Source organism: Chlorocebus sabaeus, chromosome 16 (assembly GCF_047675955.1).
Source record: "Chlorocebus sabaeus isolate Y175 chromosome 16, mChlSab1.0.hap1, whole genome shotgun sequence".
Classification (NCBI taxonomy): Eukaryota; Metazoa; Chordata; class Mammalia; order Primates; family Cercopithecidae; genus Chlorocebus; species Chlorocebus sabaeus.
Window position 1 is genome coordinate 60,469,450 of NC_132919.1, and position 12,698 is coordinate 60,482,147.

The 12,698-nt window shown below is 41.6% G+C and overlaps 1 pseudogene; it reads right to left on the reverse strand.

Moving 5' to 3' along the window:
* Positions 1–10,974: 10,974 nt before the first annotated feature.
* LOC103243173 (26S proteasome non-ATPase regulatory subunit 7 pseudogene) lies at positions 10,975–11,990 on the reverse strand (annotated as a pseudogene).
* Between the last annotated feature and the right edge of the window lie 708 nt (positions 11,991–12,698).

The following is a 12,698-nucleotide window of genomic DNA, read 5'->3' on the forward strand; positions in this document are numbered from 1 at the left end:
AACAAACCCAATTTTACTTTTTCTTCCCCAACTCTTTCCTTCAGACTCTCTCTCTCTCTCTCTCTCTCTCATTCTCTCTCTCTCTCTCTGTGTGTGTGTGTGTGTGTGTGTTGAAGGTGGAGTTTGAGAGACTGTGGTATTTCCCGTTTCTAAACCAAAAGCCCTATTTAGGGATTTTTGCCAAACAAAAAACCATCTGCTCTGGTTTCCTCCTCTCAAAGCACAAAGCTTTAGAACCATTGTTTTCTTTAACTTGTTGCATGTTAATTTAAAAATAGGCCTCTCTTATCCTACCTAACAGCTCTAGACATGGAAAGAGGGCAGTAAACATTAAAATGTCTTCTGCCCCACACACGATCACTGCATTGGTTCTGAAAAAGGGGAGAGAATATTTTTGTATTATCCCACCTTTTGTTGCAAATGATTCATAATTCATTTATTGTGTTTTAAATTTAAAATATATGTTGGAACTAATAAGCAAATTCAGTAAAGTTCCAGAATATGAAATTAACACACAAAATCAGTAGCATTTCTATACACTAATAGCAAGCCATCTGAAAAAGAAATTAAGAAAACAGTCTCATTCACATAGCTACAAATATATATGTATACACACACACACACTCTTACGATTTTAGCCAAGGAGGTGAAAGACTTGTAGTTGAAAAATATAAAATATTGATGAAAGGAATTAAAAAAGACACAAATAAATGGAATAATATTCATGTTCATAGATTGGAAGAATTAATATTGTTAAAATGTCATTGTTACCCAAAGTGATCTACAGATTCAGTGCAATCCCTATCAAAATTCCAATGACATTTTTCACAGAAATAGAAAAAACAATTTGTATGAAACTACAAAGGCCCCTGAATATCCAAAGTGATCTTGAATGAAAAGAACAAAGCTAGAGGCATCACATCATCTAACTTCAAAATACACTACAAAGCTATAGTAATCAAATCAGCTGACACAAATACAGACACATAGACCAATGTAAGAGAATATGCAGTTCAAAAATAAACTCACACATTTATAGTCAATCGATTTTCTACAGAAGTGTCAGGGGTTGGCCAGGGCTGCAGTCTTATCTGAAGGCTCAAGTGGAGGAGGATTTGCTTCTAAGCTCAGTCAGAGGTTGTTGGCATGATTCAATTCCCTTTGGGCTATTGGAAGAGAACCTCAATTCCTTACTGTTTACCTGTGACTTCCCTCAATTCATTGCCCTTCAGACCTTAAAGGAAAATTGGATGGCACACTATAGTACTCATGACAATACACTCTTTTTTTTCTTTTCTTTTTTTTTTTTTTTTTTGCTTGATCCACTGCTTTCTGAGAATAGCTCCTCCAGGATTCTGATAGACCTCTTTTCTTGGGTGAAACTCAGTAGAGTAAGGTTAGTAAGATAAACTACAACACCCAATGCTGTAGTTGGCCTTCGAACTGCAACTGATACTCATCTTCTTCCTCCACCACCATCCATTTCATATTCTCCTCACCCTTGGCTGGTTCTTCTGTTGGTCTCACTGGCTTTTCTGGTGGTGTGACAAAGACCTTCATCCTGGAGGGGTCTGAAAGGACTCTATGCCTTTCTGATGTTTCTGTGATTTTTATAATCAAAATTGTATGAAGGAGTACTAAGGAGGCAGCAGCCCTATTTGCTCCTGATGATCAGGGCCAATGACCCTTTCCAAGACGGTGAGATCTTTGCTTGCTGGTTCCTTGGCAAAAGGAGCCCAAAGTAGCCAGGCACCATTTGTAGTTTATAGTTCAATGGGACTTGCTGTGCCCCTAGTGGAAGTGTTTCCCTTTTGGAAACAAGGACTTTTAAACTTATAGAGTTCAGATGTGGAATAAAGCATAAATGTTCCCAAGTGAGTCAAGGGGAGAAATAATAACATGGCCACTGCTGCTTCAAATCCTTGATTCCTAGACCCATGTGTTTTTCCTATTGGGGAGACAATGAAGATGTTTGATTTAAAGTATTTACTTCATCATAGAGGATCATATCTCAAAGCTGGTGCTTTGATTATGCTTTCAACAGGCCATTTCAAGGTTCTGTCAGCTGGCAACTTCTGGATGGTTTGGTAGATAATGTGATCAGTTGGTCCTGTGGTCAGGGGCCTATTGTCATACCTCCTTTACTATAAATTGGGTTACCTGATCTGGTGCAATGTTATTTGGGATCCTGTATCAGTGGATTCGACTTCATAAGTCCTCGGATGGTGATGCAGGAAAAACAAATGCATATCCAAATAAGTATTGATTCCTAGCATAATGAATCTGTGCTCCTTCAGTAGAGGTAGATCCAATGAAGTCACCTCGATACCTTACGTGCCAGTGGGTCTGCTTGAGAGATGGTGTCATCTTGGAGGCTCAACGTTGGCCTTTGGTCTCTGTTGCTTGCCAGGTTGGACATTCAACCAAGACAGTATCCAGATCAATCTATGTAAGTAGGAGACCATGCTGTTGGGCCTATGAATTATCTCCATCCTTGTTACCATAGCCATTTCAGTCATGTGGCCATTATGCCAGCACTGGGGTGGCCAGTGATAGAGGCCAGATGCTGTCAACTGGCTGAGTCTTTTTCTCTATCTGGTTATGTAGTACCTTGCTAGTGGGAGTTAATATGTGCATCAAAGATCTTCATACTTTGTGCCCACCCCATTTATTCATTCACATGCCTCTACTCCAGTCGTCTTGGTACCTGATCTACCCATCTTTCTTCTCACCTCTCAGACTCTGTCAAGCCACTGCTTATGAGTTCATACATATTCTAATCGTCAGCCACTTCTTTTTCCACACAAGGAAGATGACCATCCAAAATTCTTCCCATGGGGAGGATTTTTTTCTCACCACTGTTTTTCAAGATGCTCTTTGAATAAGCTGTATTGTAGCTATCCTTTTGTTTACCTGCACACACGTACAGACCTTCATATCCATGAACCAAGCTCAGGCTTTTTCCTCCGCTCTAAGCTGGTCCTACGGGATCATATGGGGTCATATGGCTATAGATGTGCACTTAGGAATGTCATTAGTACAACAGTGATGGATGATGTGGAGTTTTGACCCTCTGATCATATAGCTTCAGGGTATATCCATTACCATCTTATCATGGGTTGTTGCTAGGCACATTTGACCTTATGACTTGGTGGGTATGACAGAATATGGTTGGTGATGGGCAGCTGTAACTGCCTGGTCATTTGGTGCCTAGCAGCATCCAGTATATTAGAAATTGTTTCTCAAGTGGCATCTAATTCTCCACTGTAGATGAGATGGCCCTGCTTTTTAGTTTTCTTAGATCTAGAAGAGTTCCTCCATTTTTCTTCCTCCTTTCTTACAATCTTTATATATATATATATATATTTTTTTTTTGAGATGGAGTCTTGCTCTATTGTCCAGGCTGGAGTACAGTGGCACGATCTTACTTCACTGCAACTTCTCCTGCCTCAGCTTTCCAAGTAGCTGAGATTACAGGTGCCCATGACCATGCCTGTTTAACTTTTTTTTTTTTTTTTGAGGCAGGGTTTCACCATATTCGCCAGGCTTGAACCCCTGATCTCAAGCAGTTCTCCCACCTTGGCCTCTCAAAGTGCTGGGATTACAGGGTTGAGACACTGTGCCCCCTCACAATCTTAATTTTTTAAAGAGTAGAGGACAATCATTTGGGTTTGTCTGATGTTACCTTATGATGAGATTTCAGTTGTATTGTGGCCAGGATTACAAGAGAGGTGAGATTGTAATCTTCTTAGAGCATCATATCAGGAAGTACATGGTATCAATTTATGCCGTTACTATTGGTAGTGTTAACTATGATTACTTGGTTAGAAATCTGATGTCTGCCAGATTTCTACATTGTAATCTTACTATATTGTCCTTTGTAATTAATTAATCAGTATCTCATGGGGAGATACTTCACAACTATGTGAATATCCTGCTTTTCATCAAATTTTCATCCAGTAATTTTAGATTTTTACCTAAATCACTTGTTTTTGTGATGGTTGCCAATGAGTAATTTTTAAATTTATCATTCCTTCTACATTTATTATTTCTCATTCTGCTGTAAGGAAGTACTTTCCCACTTTCCCAAATTAATTAGTTAGTTAATATTAGTGTGAACACATGGATTCTTATTTAGTGAGTTATGGTTCACTAATATAATTATTTTAATGCTTGAACTGTCACAGAATTGATCAGTAGGAGCCACTTCAAGTGGCTCATGTGTCTTTTTGATATGTCTCCATATCCTTTGGGTACTTTTTAATTTTATTAAAAAAAATTTTTTTTTTTGAGACGGAGTTTCGCTCTTGCTGCCCAGGCTAGAGTACAATGGCGTGATCTTGGCTCACTGCAACCTCCGCCTCCCGGGTTCAAGCAATTCTCCTGCCTCAGCATCCTGAGTAGCTAGGATTACAGGCATGCACCACCATGCCTGGTAAATTTTGTGTTTTTAGTAGAGATGAGGTTTCTCCATGTTGGTCAGGCTAGTCTCGAACTCCTGACCTCAGGTGATCCGCCTGCCTCTGCCTCCCAAAGTGCTGAGATTACAGGTGTGAGCCACTGTGCCTGGCCCAGGACTCTGAATTCCTTCTTCTCACTTTTCTGAATTTTGTATTATCCTTTTGTAGTCCTTCTTTGTATTATCCTGACTTTTGAGAAAGCTTAAAACAGCTATTTCGAATTATCTGTATGAAAGGTCACATCTCTCTCTCCCTCTAGAATAGGCCACTGTTGCCTTACTTAGTTCATTTGTTTTCCAGTTGTCATGTTTTCCAGTATGGTTTTGATGCTTATGGATGTTAATTGTTGTCTGGGCATTAAAGAGTTAGGTATTTATTGTAGTCTTTGCAGTCTGGGCTTGTTTGTTGGGAAGACTTTCCAAGTATTCAAAGGGAATTGAGTGTTGTGATCTAAGTCTTTGGTCACTGCAACTATATGTGCACGAGGAGAACCCCATGCCCAGTAATGATGACTCTTGCAGACCTCTTGAGGTATCACTTTGGTAGTCTTAAGTAAGATCCAAGAGAATTCCCTGGATTACCAACCAGAGACTCTTGCTCTCTTCTCTTACTTTCCCCCAGACAGAGTCTGTCTTTCCATGCGAACTGCTTGGAGCTGGGTGACACAAGCAGCCTTGTGGCCTCAACAACTGGGACTGTACTAGGTCAGACCTAAAGCCAGCACAGCACTGGGTCTTGTCTGTCTTCCATCTGTTGTTCACTCAAGGCCTAGGGCTCTTTAGTCAACAGGGGTGAATCCAGCCAGGCTTGTGAGCTCTCCCTAAGCCCAGGGCAGGTCCAGAAATGCTGTCCGGGCAAGGCCTGGAGTTGGGAACCTTAGGAATTGACCTGATGCTCTTTCTACTGCGCCTGAGCTGGCACCGAAACTGCAAGACAAAGTACTTCCTACTCTTCCATCTCCTTTCCTCAAGGAGTCTCTCCCCCTGGTCACCACCATCCCAGGCCTGCAGTGAGTGACTACTGCCTGGCTACCAATGATGTTCACTCAAGGCCCAAGAGCTCTTCAGTCAGCTTGTGGTGCAAGCTGCCAGGCTTGAGTCTCTTCCTTCAGGGCAGTGTGCTCCCCTCTGGCTTAGGGCAAGTCCAGAAATGCCACCCAGGGGCCAAGGCCTGGAATCACGGACCCCAGGATCCTGCTTTGTGCTCTATCCCACTTTGGCCTACTTGGTACCCAAGGTGCAAGACAAAGCCCCTTTACTCTTTCCTCTCCTTTCCTCAAGTAAAAGGAGGCTCTCCCTGTGACCACCACAGCTGGAAATGTGCTGGGTCACACCTGAAGTCGGCATGGCACAGGGTCTCACTCAAGTCTTGTGGTGAGTACAGCCTGGCAACTGGTGGTGCTAATTCAAGTCCAAGGGCTCTTGGATCATCAGGTAATGAATCCTGCCAGAACTGGTACTTCTCTTTAAGGCAGTGGCTAGAGTGTGTCAAGAAGTGTTGTCCAGCAGACAGGGCCTGGAATGGGGGCCCCAGGATTCAGCCTGATGCTCCATTCTGCTGTGGCTGAGCTGGAATGCAAGTTGCAAGACAAAGTTCTCTTTACCCCTCCCTCTCCTCTCCTGGAGGAGAAGGAAGCAGTCTTTCCTGGAGCTGCAAGCTGTGCTGCCTGAGGTTGTGGGAGGGGTAACACAAGCACACCCTTGACCACCCCAGCTGGTGTTTCATAGGTTGTGTGTACCCAGAGACCACTGGCTCCAAGCCCAGCCCAGCACTAAGACTTGCCTAGGAATTTCAGTCCTTGTGGCCTAGACCACCTTTCAAGTTTATGTAGGACCCCAGAGCACTTTACCCCATGGTCATGGTGCTAGTTGGAACTCAAGTTCTGTCTGGCTGCTGGGATGGATGATTCTTTCCAGGCTAGGGCTGGTCTACATGCTCCCTCATGGTTACCAGGTGAATTCTGCCCTGTGTGGCTTTCTGCTGTGACAGACAGCACTGAATTCCAATGCAAAGTCCCACAAACACTTCACACTCCCTCCCCCAGGCACACAGATTCTCCCTCTGCACCACATGGCCGCTGCTGGGGATGAGCAAAGGGTGGTGTCTACAACTCAAGATTGTCTTTCCCAGCCTCTTCAGTGCCTCTTTCCTTGATATAATTTTAAAGCTGGGTACAGGGATTTTTGGTTATGATGGTGCTTTTTTGCATGGATGGTTGTTCTATTTGGTGTTCCTATGAGGGGGATGATCACTGGAGGTCTCTATTTGGCCATCTTGCTCCACCCCCACCTTTGAGCACTTCTTTTTTGTTTTTTGAAACACAGTCTCACTCCGTAGCCAGGCTGGAGTGCAATGGCGCAATTTCGGCTCACTGCAGCCTCTGCCTCCTGGGTTCAAGCAATTCTCCCGCCTCAGCCTCCCAAGTAGCTGGGACAACAGGCACGCACCACCATGCTTTTGGTTAAAACACAATTACTCCAAGCTTATCATAATTTGTAAACCTCAACCATTTCCCCAATGAACTGAAGTTAATGGTGTTTGGAAATCAAGGTGTGCATTGTGTCTGGATGTGCTCATTGATACTGAGGCATCACTGCTTCTAGGTCCTCTTCAACAGACAGAGCTAGAAAATACATACACATATTTATATACACATACACTACTCCTATAAACAATAATTAGGTCTGCATTTTGGTAGCATCGGATATTCAGCATGCCTAACTTTGACACCTCAGCGCTTCTGTTTTAAACCCTTAGCGCCTTTCCAACACTGCTCCCTTCCCCAGCCTATTCCACAAAGAAGCTCCTGGGATATGGCAAGTTTGTTGAAGGTTGTGTTTTGTGCCATTTTGTTCGCTGGAAGGCATTTTAGGCTGCTGGATAGGTTTGGATCCCCGGAAAATAATCAGAGTAGACTTTAGAGCTTAGATGATAGTCCTGATTCCTCTCATTTAATGGTGTATTCACAGAAATAAAAATCTGCTACTTTCGTAATTGGAAGAGGCAATTTGGATTTGAGGAGTCCATCGGTAGAAACTGCCCAATTGCAGCCCTTCTATTTAGTGATTATGTGGTCCATTTTGTGCCATAAGTAGATTCCCTTTTTCAAGTGTTTTTCTTCTTAAATGCTCTGATCACCAGGTTGCCTGTCATCAGTTCTGCTGTACCCTCCCTAGCTACAGTAGCAGTGATCTCCCCCTGCTGGAGATGGTACCGGAAGTACTAGCCGCCACAGGCAGCCTAGTGAAGAACTACAACCAGAAGGAGCTGGTTATCATCCTCTTTTTTTTTTTTTTTTTTGAGACGGAGTCTCGCTCTGTCACCTAGGCTGGAATGCAGTGGCGCAATCTCAGCTCACTGCAAGCTCCGCCTCCCGGGTTCAGGCCATTCTCCTGCCTCAGCCTCCCAAGTAGCTGGGACTACAGGCGCCGGCCACCACAGCCGGCTAATTTTTTTGTATATTTAGTAGAGATGGGGTTTCACTGTGTTAGCCAGGATGGTCTCGATCTCCTGACCTCGTGATCTGCCTGCCTAGACCTCCCAAAGTGCTGAGATTACTGGCGTGAGCCACCACGACCGGCCCATCCTCTATTTTTGCACAGTTGTACTGAATCTTTCCAAAGTAATATTACTCACCTAGCAATCATAGACCAAATGAACTCTATAAACTATATAACTATAACTCTACAAATGCATATAACTATATAACTATGAACTCTATAAATGCATATAACTATATAACTATGAACTCTATAAATGCATATAACTATATAACTATGAACTCTATAAATGCATATGGCTAGAGCGGTCTTCTTCCAAGACAAATAGGTCACAGAAGGTTCTTTCCAATGACCATCTTTTTTCTCTTGGTTTATGGCAGGACAGCGTTCTAAATGCAAAGGAATCAATGTTTTCACTCATCTCTTATGCTATATTTCTGCAAGAAGTTTATAACATAATTCTCTAGTTTCTAATACGTGGACCAATCTTTCAATATATAGGCTCTCTTTCCTGTGCCCCAAATTTAATAGTAAGTACTATTCCTCAGTGACGTTTTCTATCTACTAGCCTGAGGATCATTCCCTGCTTTAATCTCTCAATAAAAGATTAAAAAGATAAAAGAAAGAAAGAAAAGGAAAGAGAGTGGCTTGAGCTGTGTGCATGTGTGTGCCAGTATGCCTGTGTGTGGGTGAGAGAGTATGTATGTGGTTGCTGTGCAAGTGTGTGAGTGTATTTGTTTCTTTTGTGTGAGTGTGTGAGCGTATTAGTCCCTTTTGTGTGAGTGTGTGAACATATTTGTCCCTTTTGTGTGAATGTGTGAGTATATATGTGGTATGTGTGGTATGCATGTGGATTTGTGTATGTGGTTTGAATGTGTGTGCTTTGTATATGTGCTCATGCATATGCGTGCGTGCGTGTGTGTGTGTGTCTGGGCATGCACGTGCACATGATAATTAGTTCTTTGTGTGCTATTGCTGCCTCCTAGTGGCATCTATTCCTTTTCAAAGTGCTGGCAAAACAGTTCAGAAAGAAAAGAAGCCCTCATATTGAAGTCTCCTGTGTCAGGCACTGGGTACATTTTTCTATATATCTCACCTATGTTAATTCAATCTCCCCAATCATCCCATAAGGAAAATAAATAAACTGAAACTCAGGAAGATTATGTAACTTAGTTTACCCAGGTCACAAAGCTAGTAAGTGACAGTACCAGATATCCAAACTTCAGAATGATGTCTTTTCTACCATTTTTATACTGCTAGTTAAGCTACGACTTTTCCCAGTGGCTTCCTGGAAATATTTGCACTCTAAATTGGAGTTTTACAGCCTACTCCTAAAATAAGTTGGTAGAAAAGATTGTTGTATATGCAAGGCTAGGAAGTATCCTAGGTTACTAGTTTTTATGGATACTGGCTAGGGCATTATGGCAATATGTATAACACTGAAGAGAAGGGAGAAAGAGTAGCCGGTTTATCTCTGTTAATAACCTACAGCATGAATTACCCCAAGAGGCTAAGATAGAATAAGCAGCAGAAGGAGGAATGAAATGGTGAATATTGCTTAATTCTAGCATAAGGAAGAAATCCAAAGTCACTGTGCTAGAGGCAGTGACTCTTTTCTCAGTAGTGAAGAAAAGAAAATATGTCTCGTCATTCTTAGTTTCTGCAATCTTTATACTGTATTTATTTACTTATTTTATTAAAAAAAATAGAGACAAGGTCTTGCTATGTTGCCTAAGCTGGTCTGAAACTCCTGGGCTCAAGTAATCTGCCTGCCTCGGCCTCCCACAGTGTTGGGATTACAGGCGTGAGCCACTGCGCCTGGCCTATAATGCATTCATTTGTGGTATAATCTATACTTCTGTGGTCTGTAAATAGAAAGTTCTGCATTACTTACTATTCAGTTTAAGGAATTTACCAGGTACAGGATTGTTTTCATATTTATCTCTAATGTGTTTATATAATAATTACAATTCTTGGTATTTACAAGTTGTTTTCCATCTAGATAGCTAAAATCATTTACATATTTCACTCTAATGACACAGAGTATCTTAATAATGCAAAATGGTGAATCATGGCAGTTTGATTGCTCTGAATGTTAGCTTATGCATATTGCTAGTTTTGAAACAAATTAAAAACATGGAAGATACTTATATCTGTCTAATATAGCTATATAACTATATATACAATTCCACGAAAAAAGATAAAGGACAAAAGAGATACTTTGCAGAAGAATAAAAGACTAATAGAGATATTTAAATATTTCAACTTCTCTAATAGTGAAAAATGCAAAGTAAAAACAGATGCTTTTTTTTTTTTTACATACAATTAGCACAGATCTAAAAAACCATCAATATGAGACAGCCATTTGCACAGACCATTGAGTGAAGTTGCAAATTTGCAAAATACTTCCAGTAAGCGATTTGGCAGTACTGATCAAAAGCCTTAATGCTTTTATAATGCCCATAGGAATATCTTTTATGGAGAGAGCTAAAATTTCAACCAAGATGTCTATATTCAAAGGCATTTATTGCAACATTATTTATAAGGGCAAAAAATTGGTAACCACAGGAGAGTAATTAAGAAAATTGTCATATCCATGTGATGATATAAGTAGATATTAGAAGTGATAATATAGATATAAAAATTTGAATAATACAAATGTTAATAGTGGTTATTACTTAATGGCAGGATTACACATATTTTTTTTCTCCTTTAAACTTTTCAGTATTTTTCAATTTCCTTATAAGGGAAATGAAACCCTGAAACCATGAAAACTTTTTATTTTTATTTTTTACATTTTATTTATTTATCTTTTTGAGACGGAGTTTTGCTCTTGTTGCCCAGGCTAGAGTGCAATGGTGTGATCTCGGCTCCCTGCAACCTCCGCCTCCCAGGTTCAAGCGATTCTCATGCGCCACCATGCCCGGCTAATTTTGTGATTTTAGTAGACATGGAGTTTCTCCATGTTGGTCAGGCTGGTCTTGAACTCCCGACTTTGGGTGATCCGCCCGCCTTGGCCTCCCAAAATGCTGGGATTACAGGTATAAAAAAGCTGTTTAATACACGTTTTACTTTTTCTCCTCTTTCTTTACATCACTCTTTTCCTTATCTTTATCTTTCTCCTTATCAACTTTTCTATCTTTTTGCTCTTTTCTTTTTCCTGCCCTTCTTTCTTGTCTCCATCCTGGTTGGCAATCTTGTTGATGAGGTTGTGCAGAGCAACCACAGAATGGATCAGTGAGGGCAAGTACACTACCACCATCTGGTCCTTGGTCCTCAGGTAAAAGGCCTTAAGAGGCTCCTGCAGGTTCATGTCTGGCAGCAGGCTGAAGACGTCCTGCAGCTCGTAGATGATCTGGTGGTGGATGGGCAGCTTGCCTGTGGCTACTTCTTCCAGGTAGCTCCTGATATCCAGAAGCTTGGAGTTCAGTCCCTTCAAACCATGGACCTGATTTGTGATCCGCTGGGACAGAGTGCCCACCGTCATGTCTTTGATGTCTCGTAACAAGTATTCAACTCCAACTTCCTCAGCTTACTCTGCTCCAATTTCACTGGTCACGTGTTCAAATGTTTTCAAGGTTGGAGTTCCATCATCATGGACTTCTTCCACTGAAATGTACGCTTCTGTGGGCAACTCTAGGTCCTTTGGATTCACGTCAATAATGACCAATACCGACTTAGGATAGTATCTTTTCATGAGTTCATTGATGGTAATGTCATTCATGTGTATTTCAGGGCTTGTGTGGTACCAGCCAACTATTCTTTCTCTGGTATTGACTTTTCTTAAACATTCCATACACGTTTTCCAAATAATCATGGTCTAAAAACCACACAGAATTGTCTTTGTCATCTTCATCAAAAGGAATTGTACACTGTTTGATATATCAAGTACTTTCTTTTGCCATGACCCCAAAAGCACACCAACAACATGCTTCTGGTTTCCAGCCTTGCCGATTCAGTTGAAATGATCCACCACACTGAGCAGCACCAGGGGGCGGACCACCACCTTCTGCACCGCCAGCTCTGGCATCGAGACACACCCCGCCCAGGCCTGGCTCCCCGAGACCTGCAAACACCAGCAGCAGCAGCGATTTCCCTGGGGCTCCATCAGACCCAGGCTCTTCCTCTTCCCTCAGGTTTACATTTCATTTTGCAAAACAAAAAATCCAGATAACAGTGGCTTAAACAAACCAAAGTAATCTCTAGGTCTCCTACTACAGTTACTTTAATTTTATGGAGCAAGAGTTTAAATTATACAGATTGGCCGGGCACGGTGGCTCACGCCTGTAATCCCAGCACCTTGGGAGGCCAAGGTGGTGGATCACCTGAGGTCGGGAGTTCGAGACCAGCCTGACCAACATGGAGAAACCCCGTCTCTACTAAAAATACAAAAAATCAGCCGGGTATGGTGGCACATGCCTGTAATTCCAGCTACTGGGGAGGCTGAGGTAGGAGAATCGCTTGAAGCTGGGAGGCAGAGGTTGCAGTAAGAGTGCCACTGCACTCCCGCCTGGGCAACAAGAACAAAACTCTGTCTTAAAAAAAAAAAAAAAATATATATATATATATATATATATATACACACACACACACATACACACACACACACACAGATTATCAGATTTAATCCTTCAAGATGTAGGTTAGTTCAAATTACATATGAATAATTATTATCTTTCTAATTAATAAAAGCTCACGTTTTCCTATGGATTTTTGTTGTAGAGAATAATTGAATTCA